The sequence below is a fragment of the Pan troglodytes genome, chromosome 5 (genome assembly GCF_028858775.2).
Source record: "Pan troglodytes isolate AG18354 chromosome 5, NHGRI_mPanTro3-v2.0_pri, whole genome shotgun sequence".
NCBI lineage: Eukaryota > Metazoa > Chordata > Mammalia > Primates > Hominidae > Pan > Pan troglodytes.
In genome coordinates this window covers 60,840,126-60,854,525 of record NC_072403.2, presented here as the reverse complement: position 1 = coordinate 60,854,525, position 14,400 = coordinate 60,840,126, and positions in this window count along the sequence as shown.

Genomic DNA, 14,400 nt, shown 5'->3' with positions numbered 1-14,400 from the left:
ATCCCTAAATTCTCTAATAATTTAATTATACAGTCTTGAGTAGCTTGAAAAAGGATACAGGAAACATTCTGAGAAATCCATTGTTAGGTGATTTCATCATTGTGACAACATCATAGAGTGTACTTACACAAACCTAGATAGTACAGACTACTACACACCTGGGCTGTATTGTATAGCTATTTCTCCTAGGCTACAAACATATACAGCCTGTTACTACGCTAAAAACTGTAGGCTTTTATTGTAACACAATGGTGGTTGTTTATCTAAACACAGAAAAAGTACAATAAAAAATATAGTATAAAAGATTTTTAAAATGTATTCCTGTAAAGGGCACTTAATATAAATGGAGCTAGGAGGATTAGAAGTTGCACTAGGTGAGGCAGTGAGAGAGTGACAGGCAACTATGAAGACCTAGGACATTACTGTGCACTATCATAAACTTTATAAATATGTACAATGATGTTACACTAAGTTTACAAAACAATTTCTTTTTTAAATAATAAATTAAACTTAGCTTACTGCAACTTTTTTACTTTAACTTTTTTAATATTTAAAATTTTTAACTCCTATGTAACACTTATCTTAAAACACAAAAACATTTTACAGCTGTGCAGAAATATTTTTTCTTTGTATCTTTATTAAATTTTAAAAAATAATTTTAATTTTTTATTTTTAATGTTTAAAAATTTTTAGTTTTATAGATTCAAAAACCAATTTTTCTTGTTTTTGTTTTTTGAGACAGTCTCACCCTGTCACCCAGGCTGGAGTGCAATGGCACTATCTTGGCTCACTGCAACCTCCATCTCCTGGGTTCAAATGATTCTCCTGCCTCAGCCTCCCAAGTAGCTGGGATTACAGGCACCCACCACAACACTCAGATATTTTTTGTATTTTTAGTAGAGACGAGGTTTCACCATGTTGGCCAGGCTGGTCTTGAACTCCTGACCTCGTGATCCACCTGCCTTAGCCTTTCAAAGTGCTGGGATTACAGGTGTGAGCCACCGTGCCCAGCCCCAACTTTTTGTTTTATTGACCATTTGTATTATTATTTTTTCTCAATTTTATTTAGTTCTGCTCTGATGTTTGTTATTTTTTTTTTCTTCTGCTAGCTTTGGGTTTGATTTTTTATTCTTCTTCTAGTTTCTTAAGTTGTGACATTAGGCTGTTAATTTTAGATCTTTCTCTCTTTTTTATATAGGCATTTAATGCTATAAACTTTCCACTTGGCATGCTTATGCCATATCCCAGAGATTTTGGTATGCTTTGTCTCCATTTTCATTGGTTTCAAGAATTTTTTTTTCTGCTTTAATTTTGTCATTTATGAAAAGATTGCTCAGGAACAAGTTATTTACTTTCCATGTATTTGTTTAGCTTTAAGAGTTCCTTTTGGTATTGATTTCTAATTTTATTTCACTGTGGTCCAAGAAGATAATTGATATGATTGTGATTTTTCAAAATTTATTGACACTTACTTTATGGCCAAGCATATGGTCTATTTTAGAGAGTGTCCCATGTGCAGATGAGAAAAATGTATATTCCACAGTTGTTGGATTGAATGATCTGTAAATATCTGTTACTTCCATTTAGTCTAGAGTCCAGTTTAGTTCCAGAGTTTTGTTATTGTTTTCCTATCTCTGTGATCTGTCTAGTGCTGTCAGTGGGGTGTAAACTCCCCACTATTTTTGTATTGCTGTCTAGCTCTTTTCCTAGATCTAGTAGTATTTATTTTATGAACCTTGGTGCTCTGGTACGGGGAGCATATATTTAGGATAGTTGTACCTTATTGTCGAATTGAACCCTTTAGAATTATATAATGACCTTCTTTGTCTTTTTTTTAAAACTGTTGTTGATTTAAAGTCTGTTTTATATAACTATAGCCACTCCTGATTGTTTTTGTTTTTCATTTGCGTGATATATCTTTTTTCACCCCTTTACTTCGAGTATATGGGTGTCTTTACCCATTAAATGGGTCTTCTGTAGGCAGCAAATAATTGGATCTTGTTTTTAATACAGTTTTCCAATCTATATCCTTTAAGTGAAAAATTTAAGCTATTTATGTTCAAAGTGAATATATATATGTTAGGTTTTGCTCTTGGCATAATGTTATTACCTAGCTGCTTTGTAGTCTCAATTGTGTAATTACTTTATAGGATCTGTGAGCTTTGTACTCACATGTGTTTTACAATGGTGAGTATTGTCCTTTTATTTGCATGTTAGAACTCCTTCAAGCATTTCTTATAGGTACGGTCTAGTGATTAATTCCCTAGCTTTTACTTGTCTGGGAAAGACTTTGTTTCTCCTTCATTTATGAAGCTTAATTTAGCATGATACAAAATTCTTGGCTGCCAATTGTTTTCTTTAAGAATACTGAAAATAGAACCCTAGTCCCTTCTGGCTTGTAAGTTTTTTGCTGAGAAGTCTGCTGTTAGTCTGAAGGAATTTTCTTTAAATGTGATTTGGTTCTTCTCTCTTGCTGCTTTTGGGATTCTTTCACATTGACACTGGAAAGTCTGATGATTGTATGGCTTGATGATGTTCATTTTGCAAAGTATCTTCCTGGTATGCCCTGAGCTTCTTGTATCTGGATGTGTGTATCTCAAGCAAGGCCAGGGAGATTTTCTTAAATAGGTTTGCCCAATGTTTTACTGTTTCTTCTCCCTCAAGAATGCATATAACTTGTAGGTTTTGTCACTATACATAATCCCATATTTCTTAAAGATTGTTTTCATTTTTAAAAATTTTTTCTTTATTTTTGTCTGACCGGGTTTGCTCGAAAGACCTGTCTTTAAGCTCTGAAATTCTTTCTTCTGTTCGGTCTAGACTATCCTCAAAGCATTCAGCTGTATTTTGTAACTCCTTCGGTAAATTTTTCATTTCCAGAAGCTCCATTTGTTTGGTTTGTTTGTTTGTTTTTCAGATACCTATCTGCATTCACATCCAACACTGCTTTTCTGATTTATTTGTGCTGGTTTTCAACTTTCTCTTAGATCTCATTGAGCTTCCTTACAATCTATATTTTGAATTTTTTAATCTATCATTTAAGAAGTTTCATGTTGGTTAGGATCCATTGCTAGATAGGTAGTGTGATTCTTGAAGGGTGTGACGATACTGTATTTTTCATGGTGCCAGAGTTTTGGGTCCTTTTCACCTGGAGAAACTGTTACTTCTTATTTTTGAATTTACTTTTATTTGGATAGGATTTTTTTTCTAACCGTTGAAAGTATGACTGTAGTGTCTATTGTTTAGGGTTTTTTTGGCTTTACTTTTTTAGCCTGGTGCACTTCTGTCAGTAGTTTTTGTATTGTGATGTGCAGTTCAACCTCCAGGCCAGTAGGTGGCACTTACATGTAAGAATTGGCTGCAACAGCAGTTGAGTGTGTGCTTGGTCTTTGCTTATTGAGAGGTGTTCTCTGGTATTTCAGGTGATGGGCTTCTCTGTGGAGTGCCCCTTGCCTTAAGTTCCTTGGTGAGCAGGGAGTGGAGAGAGTGGGGAGGACCAAGCTGGGTAGAGTTGGGCCACCAACTACCAAGCTCACTCATAAATACCCCAGTGACAAGTACAGGCACCAGCTCTGATAAGGGTGGATGGTTGAGCTCCTGGTGAAATGTGCTGAGGTCTCTGCAGTGGGGGATTGGGCTGCACCAGCTCCCTGTCCTGGGTAGACAGGAATGTGAACTGTTTCTCTGTCACATCCCTGTCCTAGGACTCGAGACTCTCAGTTCAGAAAGACACTGCTATCTCCAGGCCACAATGTAGCTGAGAGCCATGGAAAACACCTGTCCCAAGATCTTCATGGGAGTGACTTTGGGGTGGATACATCTTTGTGGCTCACTTGTACTCTGATGCATGAATACTGCTGCTTTGTATAGAGAGGAGGAGGGGCTCTGCCTTTCAACACGTGTGGGTGAGTGTCAGCTGTGGTGGTATTGGCTGGTTGGGTGTGTGGAGGTGCCAGTGGTTGTGGACTGGGCTAGACATTCCTCCAATCCTCAGGCCCCTGGATGGTCCCCTGGATAGTGTGCACAATCCTACAGGGACTAGGGCAGGTCCAGACCAGTGGACTTGTTCTCAGTTCCTCAGGTTTCAGGTGCTGGCTGTGTTAGGGAAGGGAGGGCTAGCTCCCAGGCCACTGGTAGAACACTCAGGCAGGGGCAGGCAAAACACTCAGGCAGCTGTAGAACATTCCAGTGACAGCTGTGCCAGGGAAGATCACAGGACTTTAGGAATTGGGCTCTCAGGTGGGCACCAGGCCACAGCTGAAATGATTAGGCAGGGGCAGGGCAGTTGTACAGAGTGCCTGTCGACAGGAAGGATAGTCCCCATCAATGAGAGCAGTGGAGGCCAGCAGCTGTCAGGCATGACAGGCCTGCTCAGGCCTCCCTCCCACAGAAACAGTGACAGAATCCACAAAGATGCCCACTCTCCCCACTCCCTCCTTGGCTGGATGTTGGCATTGACAGTGGTGGAAGCCCCAAGGCAGATCACAGGCCTCTGGAGCCTGGGCTCCCAGAAGGACAACAGGTCAGAGATGAAATGCTTAGGCAGGGGAAGGTGGCTGTGTTAAAATTTTCTGTTAAAAACTAAGACACAAACATACACTTTAGCCTAGGCCTATTCAGGGGCAAGATTATCAATATCGCTGTCTTCCACCTCCACATCTTGTCCCATTGGAAGGTCTTCAGGGGTAGTAACATATATGGATCTGATATTTCCTGTGATAAGAATGCCTTCTTCTGGAATACTTCCTGAAGGACCTGCCCGAAGCTGTTAATTGACAGTTAACTTTTCTTTTTTATAAGTAGAAGGAATACACTCTAAAAGAATGATGAAAGTATAGTATAGTAAATATATAACCAGCAACACAGTCATTTATTATCAAATATTGTGTATTATACATAATAGTATGTGGTACATAATAGTAAATAGAGTTTCTAGCTCTAAAATCTAGAAACAAGCTACCTGTGAAAATGCTTTGTGATATGCTGTTTCATATCACAGAATGGAACCTGTGTTTTGATTCACCAGGTTCCAAACACTCTTTTTGTGGAATCTATGAAGTGACGTTGCTGAGCCTGTATACTTTTATATACCTGTCAGGGCAGTAGGTTTGTTTACACAAATATCACCAGAAATATATGTGTAATGTGTTGTGCTATGTATTAGAACAGCTATGATGTCACAAGGCAGGCTAGGAAGTTTTCAGCTCCATTATAATTTTATAAAATCACCATTGTATATGTGGTCTGCTCTTCACAAAAATGTTGTTATGTGATAACATGGATTGTGTGTTGCTGAATAGTGTTATGTGTTAATCCACTTGTACATTGCCCTCTCCCACTTCCTACTGAGCCAGACAAGTACTGTACTAGTTTGTTCTTCTAACTATAGAAACAGCCTTTACAAAGTAGGTATTCAATAGATACCTTGTGAATAAATGAAATCAAATGAGAAATAACAAACTTAGCACAAATTAATTTAGTGCCATGAGAACACAACGACATTTTCTTTTCAGTTGGAAATAATTAATGATAATACAGGACTTGGTATAGAAGACCTCATTTTATAATGAGGCACTAAAAGAATTGTTGGAAATGCTGAAAGTGGAATTACTTTGCATTAAAATTCACAAGGTTTGTAGTCATACTGACCTGAGTTCCAATTCTAGCTTTCTCACTTCTTGACTTTCGGTTGAGAGCAAATTGCTTAAAAAAAAATTTCACCTAAGTCTCAGAATAATGTATATACATCATTGGGTTGTTTTGAGGTATAAATAAAATTATGCATTCAAAACATACAGCACAAGGCCAAGCACAAAGGATAAGTTGAATAAGTAACTGTTATTCTCATTGTTGGTGGTGATTGTGATAGTGTTATTACCTACATTTTAATTTGAAGAATACATTATTTGGAATATAAGCTAAGCTGCTAGGACAAACAGACCTCAACGTTTCATGACTGAAACAAAAGTTACTTTTGCTTTTAAATGTACAATGACAAACAGACCACAACGTTTCATGATTAAAACAAAACAGAATTGCCTTTTGCTTTTAAATGTACAAGTCCAAAAATAGCTAAGTGATCCAAACAGAGTAAACAATCCTGCTCTATCAGGTGACTAAGGCAATCAGGTACTTCACAACTCTTTCATCCTCAAAAGGGTTGAATTTTCCTTAGTCAAATCTGCCTCAGCTTCACATCTACATCCTGTCCTAAAAGAAAGAAAAAAGGCACCTGCATTTTAAAATCATTTGAAGCAGAAGTTGCACACATTACTTCTATTCATATCCCATTGCCTAATTACCTAGTTACATGGCCACAGTTACCTGAAAGGAATACTGGGGACTCTAATCGACAGTTGGGCTACCATGTAGAGTAGTCACCCCTTATTCAGAGTTTTGTTTTCTGCAGTTTCAGTTACCTATAATCAACCATATTTTGAAAATGTTAAGCAGGAAACTCCAGAAATAAATAGTTGATAAATTTTAAATTGTGTACTATTCTGAGTAGCATGATAAAATCTCACACCATCTACCTGTGATGCAAATAATCTGTTTGTCCAGCATTTCTATGCTGTATACAGTACCCCCTGCGCCCGCCCCCCATTAATCACTTAGTAGCCTTCTCAGTTATTAGGTTGGAAAAAACAGTATATCTAGGGTTCGGTGCTAGCCATAATTTCAGTCATCCAATGGGAGTCATGAAAAGTATCCCTTGGAGATAAGCGGGACGTCCCGTATACAGCCTATGGATTGAAGTAAGAAGAGAAAGGAAACTGGGAGATCAATATGCTTTGTCCATGTCCCCACCCAAATCTCATCTTGAATTATAGTTCCCATAATCCCCTCATGTCATGGGAGGAAGCTGGTGGGAGATAATTGCATCATGGGGGCAGTTACCCCCATGCTGCTGTTATCATGATAGTGAATGAGTTCTCTCAAAATCTGATGGTTTTATATGGGACTTTTCCCCCTTTGCTCGGCACTTCTCCTTCTTGCCATCATGTGAAGAAGGACATGTTTGCCTCCCCTTCTGTCATGACTGTAAATTTCCTGAGGCCTCCCAAGCCATGCGGAACTGTGAGTCAATTAAACCTCTTTCTTTATAAATTAACCAGTCTTGGGCAGTTCTTAATAGAAGCATGACAATGAACTAATACAGAGATCACAGCAGGTGACTTAGTTGTAAGCCGCATACAGTCCTCTTTATTGTTTGATCCTTTTCACAGATTAGGGCCTTCAGCTTCCCCCTAGAAAATAAGGTTGTATATTGTAGTTCTTCTGGAAGCAGCCATTAGATTGCTTTTGATTTTGAAAGTTATTTACATTAAAATATCTTTATATATTCATTTTTTCACTTTATTCTCTAAAGACAATTCTTAAACTTTAGCTCATAAATGTTCAAAGACAATGGGGGTGGCTTATAACACACAAGGTGGGGGTGAGGATGATTGCAAATTTAACAATATAACTTGGGATAGGTTTCACCTAACTGTCAGTGAAACCCTTTATGACCATGTCTACAGTAAGGAAGATATTTACAATATGACTCACAGTATAAGTACTTGGAATTCTCTATATGCAGCATTCTAGCAAATTATTTAACTTATCTTTGCTTCACTTCTTTATCACAAAAAAGTACTAATAACACCTACCTTATGAGATTGTTGTAAACATTGAACTACTTGAAGAATCTTATAACAATCTAGCAAGTATTAAGCAATTTTAACTCATTAAATTAATAGATAGGTGGATAGATAGATCGATAGATAGATAGAAAGAACACCAAATAGGCATGAAGCACATTTTAGGCCCTTGGGTTACAACAATTAACCAAATGGAAAAGCAAAAAAAAAAAAAAACAAAACAAAACATTCCAGAATTTGTGTGGCTTATGTTTTAATGCCATCTCATTTAAACTCTAAGAAGTAGGTCTCATTATCCTCATTTTACAGAGGAAGGAACTCAGCTCTGAGCTATGACTTGATTTATCCAAGTAGCTAATCACATAAACAATGATAAGTAGAGCCAATATTACACACAAATTAGCTCTAAGAACACTGGCTACAAACTACCATGCTATATGTACAGTACACATTTCTTGAACTTCTACTATGCACCAGGCAAAAAGTGAGCCACACACTACCCACAGCCACTGAGAGGCAAAGCACTTTAATGCTTTGATGTGATATTTCCAGAGACCTTGATCTAACCACTCCCTTACACACCCTGTGCCATGTAAACACACCCTCACATCTCTATGCTCCCCACTCCTGAATTCGTCTCTGGATAAACATATTTGTGGCAGCAATAAATCAATTAAGAGTTAAATCACTTCTATTTGAAATTATTTGAAAGAATAAGAAATAATTTGGATGGCAAGTTTACAAAGAATACATGCCTCATTCACTGAAATTCAAGGACAGAATCAATATTCCTGGAGGAATAGAGTTCTTTCACTGTGGTATTGAGTCTAAATAAAACTCTCTGGCTTTAATGATTTGCTTCTACACAGGAAAAGAGTACATGCCAGTGATTTAATGAGGGAATGGATTTTCTTTCTAGTTTCACTATTTTACTACCACCTAAATACCTCTGAGTGTACATTACTGTTCTCATTTGTATATGATTCTATATAGCATATGAAAAGATTTTTTGTGAGAATCTTTAATTTTAAGAAAAAATAGTAAATGTGAGTCATTTATCTAGATTATTTAGAAAATACAGTACCTATTTAATTGTTCTGAAACATTGGTAGAATGTTCATTCCTCATAGAAACCATGAGCAAAACAATGTTTTAAGATATAAGTGTAATAAAAATGATACTTATATAATCGTGAGCATATGATATGGTTTGTATATTTGTCTCCTCCATCTCATGTTAAAATGTAATCCCCAATGTTGGAGGTGGAGTCTGGTAGGAGGTGTTTAGGCTATGGGGGCAGATCCCTCATAAATGGCTTGGTGCTCTCCTCGGAGTAATGACTGAGTTCTCGCTCCAAGTTCACACGAGATCTGGTTGTTTAAAAGAGTGTGGCACCTCCTCCCTTGCTTTCTCTTGCTCCATCTCTCTCCATGTAATACATCAGCTCCCACCTTGGCTTTCCACCATGATTGTAAGCTTCCTGAGGGCCTCACTAGAAGCTGAACTGATGTTGGTGCCATGTTTTTACAACCTGCAGAATCGTAAGCCAAAATACAATTCCTTTCTTTGTAAATTACCCAACCTTGGATATTTCTTCATAGCAATGCAAAAATTGACCAACACAACTTAATTGAATCATTCTTTGATAGTTTAAAAGAAAATTTAGAATGTTTCAAGTCATCATTCTAACATATTATTTAGAAAAATAGACTTTAATTTTTTTAACTTTTATTTTAGGTTCGGGGGTACATGTGAACGTTTGTTACACAGGTAAACATGTGTCATGAGGGTTTGTTGCACATGTTATTTCATCACACAGATATTAAGCCCAGTACCCAATAGTTATCTTTTCTAATCCTCTCCCTTATCCTTCCTCCCCCATCAAGTAGACCCCAGTGTCTGTTGTTTCCTTCTTTGTATTTGTAAGTTCTCATCATTTAGTTCCCATTTATAAGTGAGAACATGCAGTATTTGGTTTTCTGTTCCTGCATTAGTTTGCTAAGTATAATAGCCTCCACTCCATCCATGTTCCCACAAAAGTCATGATCTATCTCATTCTTTTTTGTGGCTGCATAGTATTCCATGGTGTACACGATCACATTTTCTTTATCCAATCTCTCATTGATGGACATTTCTCCATGTCTTTGCAATTGTGAATAGTGCTGCAATGGAGATTTGCATGAATGTGTCTTTATGGTAGAATGATTTATATTCCTCTGGGTATATACCCAGTAATGGGATTGCGGAGTTGAACAGTAGTTCTGCTTTTAGCTCTTTGAAAAATCTCCATACTGCTTTCCACAATTGTTGAACTAATTTACACTCCTGCCAACAGTGTGTAAGTGTTCCCTTTTCTCTGCAGCCTCGCCAGCATCTGTTGTTTTCTGACTTTTTGATAATAGCCATTCTGACTGGTGTGAAATGTTATCCCATTGTGGTTTTGATTTGCGTTTCTCTAATGATCAGTGATATTGAGCTTTTTTTCATATTCTTGTTGCCCGCATGTATATCTCCTTCTGAGAAGTTTCTGGTCATGTCCTTTGCCCACTTTTTAATGGGGTTGTTTTTCTGTTACAAATTTGTTTAAATTCCTTGTAGATGCTGGATATTAGACCTTTGTCAGATGCATAGTTTGCAAATATTTTTTCCCATTCTGTAGGCTGTCTGTTTACCCTGTTGATACTTTCTTTTGCTGTGCAGAGCTCTTAAGCTTAATTAGATACCACTTGTCAATTTTTATTGAGATTTGTTTGCTAGTTTTTGTCATGAAATCTTTGCCTGTTCCTATGTCCAGGATGGTATTGCCTAGGTTATCTTCCAGAGTTTTTATAGCTCTGGGTTTTACATTTAAGTCTTCAACCCATCTTGAGTTGATTTTTGTATATGGTGAAAGGTAGGGCTCCAACTTCAATCTGCCTATGGCTAGGCAGTTATGCCAGCACCATTTATTGGATAGGGAATCATTTCCCCATTGCTTATTTTTGTCAGCTTTGTCAAAGATCAGATGGTCATAGCTATGCAGCCTCATTTCTGGGCTTTCTATTTTGTTTCACTGGTCTGGGCCTGTTTTCGTATGAGTACCATACTATTTTGGTTACTGTAGCTTTGTAGTATAGTTTGAAGTCAGGTAACATGATGCCTCCAGGTTTATTCTTTTTGCTTAGGATTGCCTTGGGTATTCGGGCTCTTTTTTTGGTTCCATGTGAATTATAAAATAGTTTTTTCTAGTTCTGTGATGAATGTCTTTGGTAGTTTGATAGGAATAGCATTGAATCTATAAACTGCTTTGGGCAGTATAGCCATTTTAATGATACTGATTCTGCCTATCCGTGATCATGGGATGTTTTTCCATTTGTTTATGTTTTCTCTGATTTCCTTGAGCAGTGTTTTGTAATTATCATTGTGAAGAACTCTCACCTCCCTGATTAGCTATATTCCTAGGTATTTAATTTTGTATATGTGGCAATTGTGAATGGTATTGCCTTTCTGATTTGGCTATTGTTGGTATATAAGAATGTTAGTGATTTTTGTATGTTGATTTTGTATCCTACAACTTTGCTGAAGTTGTTTATCAGCTAGAGGAGTTTTGGGCCTGTGACTATGGGGTTTTCTAGATATGGAATCATGTTGTCTACAAACAGAGATAGTTTGACTTCCTGTCTTCCTACTTGGATGTCCTTTATTTCTTTCTCTTGCCTGATTGCTATGGCTACGACACCCAATACTATGTTAAATAGAAGTGTTGAGAGAGGGCATCTTGTCTTGTGCCAGTTTTGAAGGGGAATGTTTGCGGCCTTTGCCCATTCAGTATAATGTTGGCTGTGGGTTTGTCATAGATGACTATTATTATTTTGAGGTATGTTTCTTCAATACCTAGTTCATTGAAAGTTTTTAACATGAAGGAGCGTTGAATTTTATCAAAAGTCTTTTCTACATCTACTGAGATAATCATGTGGTTTTGTCTTTAGTTCTGTTTAAGTGATGAATCACGTTTATTGATTTGCATATGTTGAACCAATCTTGCATCCTCAGGATGAAGCCTACTTAATCACGGTAGATTAGCTTTTTGTTGTGCTACTGGATTTGATTTACTAGTATTTTTTGAGGATTTTTGCATTGATGTTTATCAAGGATATTGACCTCAAGTTTTCTTTTTTGAGCAGTGTATAATGACATGTATCCACTATCACAGTATTATACAGAATAGTTTCACTGCCCTAAAAATCTTCTGTGCTCCATCTGTGTATCCTTAACCTCCTCTCCCCTGAGCTTTGGGCAACCACAGATCTTTTTATTTTGACCATGGTTTCAGCTATTTCAGAACATTATATTGTTGGAAGCATACAGTCTGTAGCCTTTCCAGATTGGCTTCTTTCACTTAGCAATGTGCATTTAAGGCTCCTCCATGTTGTTCTGTGGCTTAATACCTCATATCTTTTTATCTCTAAATAGTTTCCATTGTATGGATGTACTTCTACTTCTGTTTGGTTATCTGTTCACCTACGAAGGGCATCTTGCTTCCTTTCAAGTTTTGGCAATCATGAATAAAGCTGCTATAAAAATTTCTAATGCCATAAGCCATCATTCTAATATTTTTTTCATTCTATAGTCCTCCAGATTTAAAAATAGGAAACCTAACAGATCTCCATGAATAAATTCCAGAAGCTGGTTAAAGAACAAATTCCTGATTCTAACCCATTTACAAACATTTTATGTATCCATAGATTAAGGAAAAGTGTTTGTAAAAGCATGCTGTAACTTTAAGTTTTAGATAAATAGGTGCTTGATGTATAATTATATGTTATTTAAAGGCTAAAAATAATCAAAATTCAAATTATAATAAATGAAGTCCATTTTCTTTAATTTTGGAAATGACTGAAAACACAATTTACTCTCTAAATTACATTACAGTATATAGCATGTAATTTTTTTCTTTTCTAAAGGACTTAAAAAATTTTTGCTATAGCATACAATATTATGTTAATTTTCTTTTGTAAAACAATTATGGTTGGCAGAATAAGCAGCATAAGGCAAATAATCAGATCACCAATAATATTTATAAGTATCTACAGTTAACACTTACTTACATGATGTTTACTGAACGATTCTCCCCGGGGCCTGAAAGCTTAAGGGAATTAATAACTCCCCCCTCCTCAGGCCCAGTCCCAAGGCACTTGCGTCAGCAAGACAGCAGAAGTAGGAAGAGAGCTGGCTGGAAGACACGGTACCCGCTGAAGACCAAGAGAGAGGCCGTCCGGGTACAGCGGTACAGCGTAGCATTACATCAGACTGAGACACTTCCTGTTTATAGGAGACTATAAAACCCCTGCCTCGTCCTAATTTGTTGCTGACGCCATTTTAGGCCTCAGCCCATCTGCATCCAGGCGTTCATTAAAAACAGTGTGTTGCTCCACACCACCTTGTGTTGTTTGTTGGCATGCTCTTGGGGTTCGAACCGATACAAGAGCCTTGCATTTACTATGTGCAGGCACTGTTTTAAGTGCTTTTATATACATTAATAAATTTTTTCCTTATAATAAATGAGTGTGTCAATACTATTAATAACTCCATTTCACAAATAAAGTGTTGTGGTCACCCTGAAGAGGCAGAATGGGCTCTCCCCACTCAAAAGTTGGTTGAGTTGTTGAGAATGATGACACTACACATGCACAGAGGGTATGAAAATATTTGTTACTCACATAATGAGGTTTTCTGAGGAGAGGGGAGGCTCCCAAGCAGTCCCGAAATGGATTGAGAGTAGGGAAGGAGACGGGCTTGGCTTTTAGGGTTTTTGTATGGTTTAAACTTTTTACCAGAGCCACAGGAGGGAACACTCAGGCTCTCTTATCACATTCTCTAGAAAGGAGGCAGAGGGTCCATAAGGAGTGGCAGGGCTTGAAAGCTGATAGCAATCAACAGAAATGGAGTCAGATTCTTTGTTTAAAAAACAAAAACAAAGGCTCAGTGTGGATAGTTTACCCTAATCATAGAGCTTTTAAATTGCAGATCTCAATTACAGTTCAGTCAGTTGGTTCCAGTATCCATGCTCTTAACCTAGATACAACATTTCTAATTATAAAAGCATCACTTGCTTGCTGTAGAAAATATGGGATTTATAAATAAGCTGTGAAGAATAAACAAAAATCACTCTTAATTATACAACTCGGGAAGGCCATTGGTTGTATTTAGTTTAGTTCTACATTGTCCTTTAACTGTTACACTGTTTTAATATTATGTAAGGTGTTTTGGATTTTTCTAAATTAAATATTATATATAAAACATTTTTTCAATAAATTAAATATTCCTCAAAGTGGTAGACAGAACTCTAAGATGCCCCTGAGAATCCAACTCTTGGTGTTACACCCTGCATTATCCTCTCCCCTGTGATTTGATTCTAATGAATAGAACCTGGCAGAGGTGATGGGGTATTAGTACCATAATTACCCTACTTTATATAACAGGTGCAAATATTTTACAGCTATAACTAAGGTCCCTTGAGTTCATCAAAAGGGATATTATCCTGGATAGGTATAATGTAATCAAGATAGTTCTTGAAAAAAAAAAATGCTTGGCCATCCCCAAAGAGAAACATTCTTCTGCAGGTCTTGAAAAAGTAAGCTGCCATGTGGAGAGATGGACTAGGAGAGGCCATAAGGCCAGGAACTGCAAGTGGCCTCTAGGAGCGGAAACAAATCCTGGCTGACAGTCTTATAATCACATAAAATCATAGAAAATAGGGACTTCACTCCTATAATCA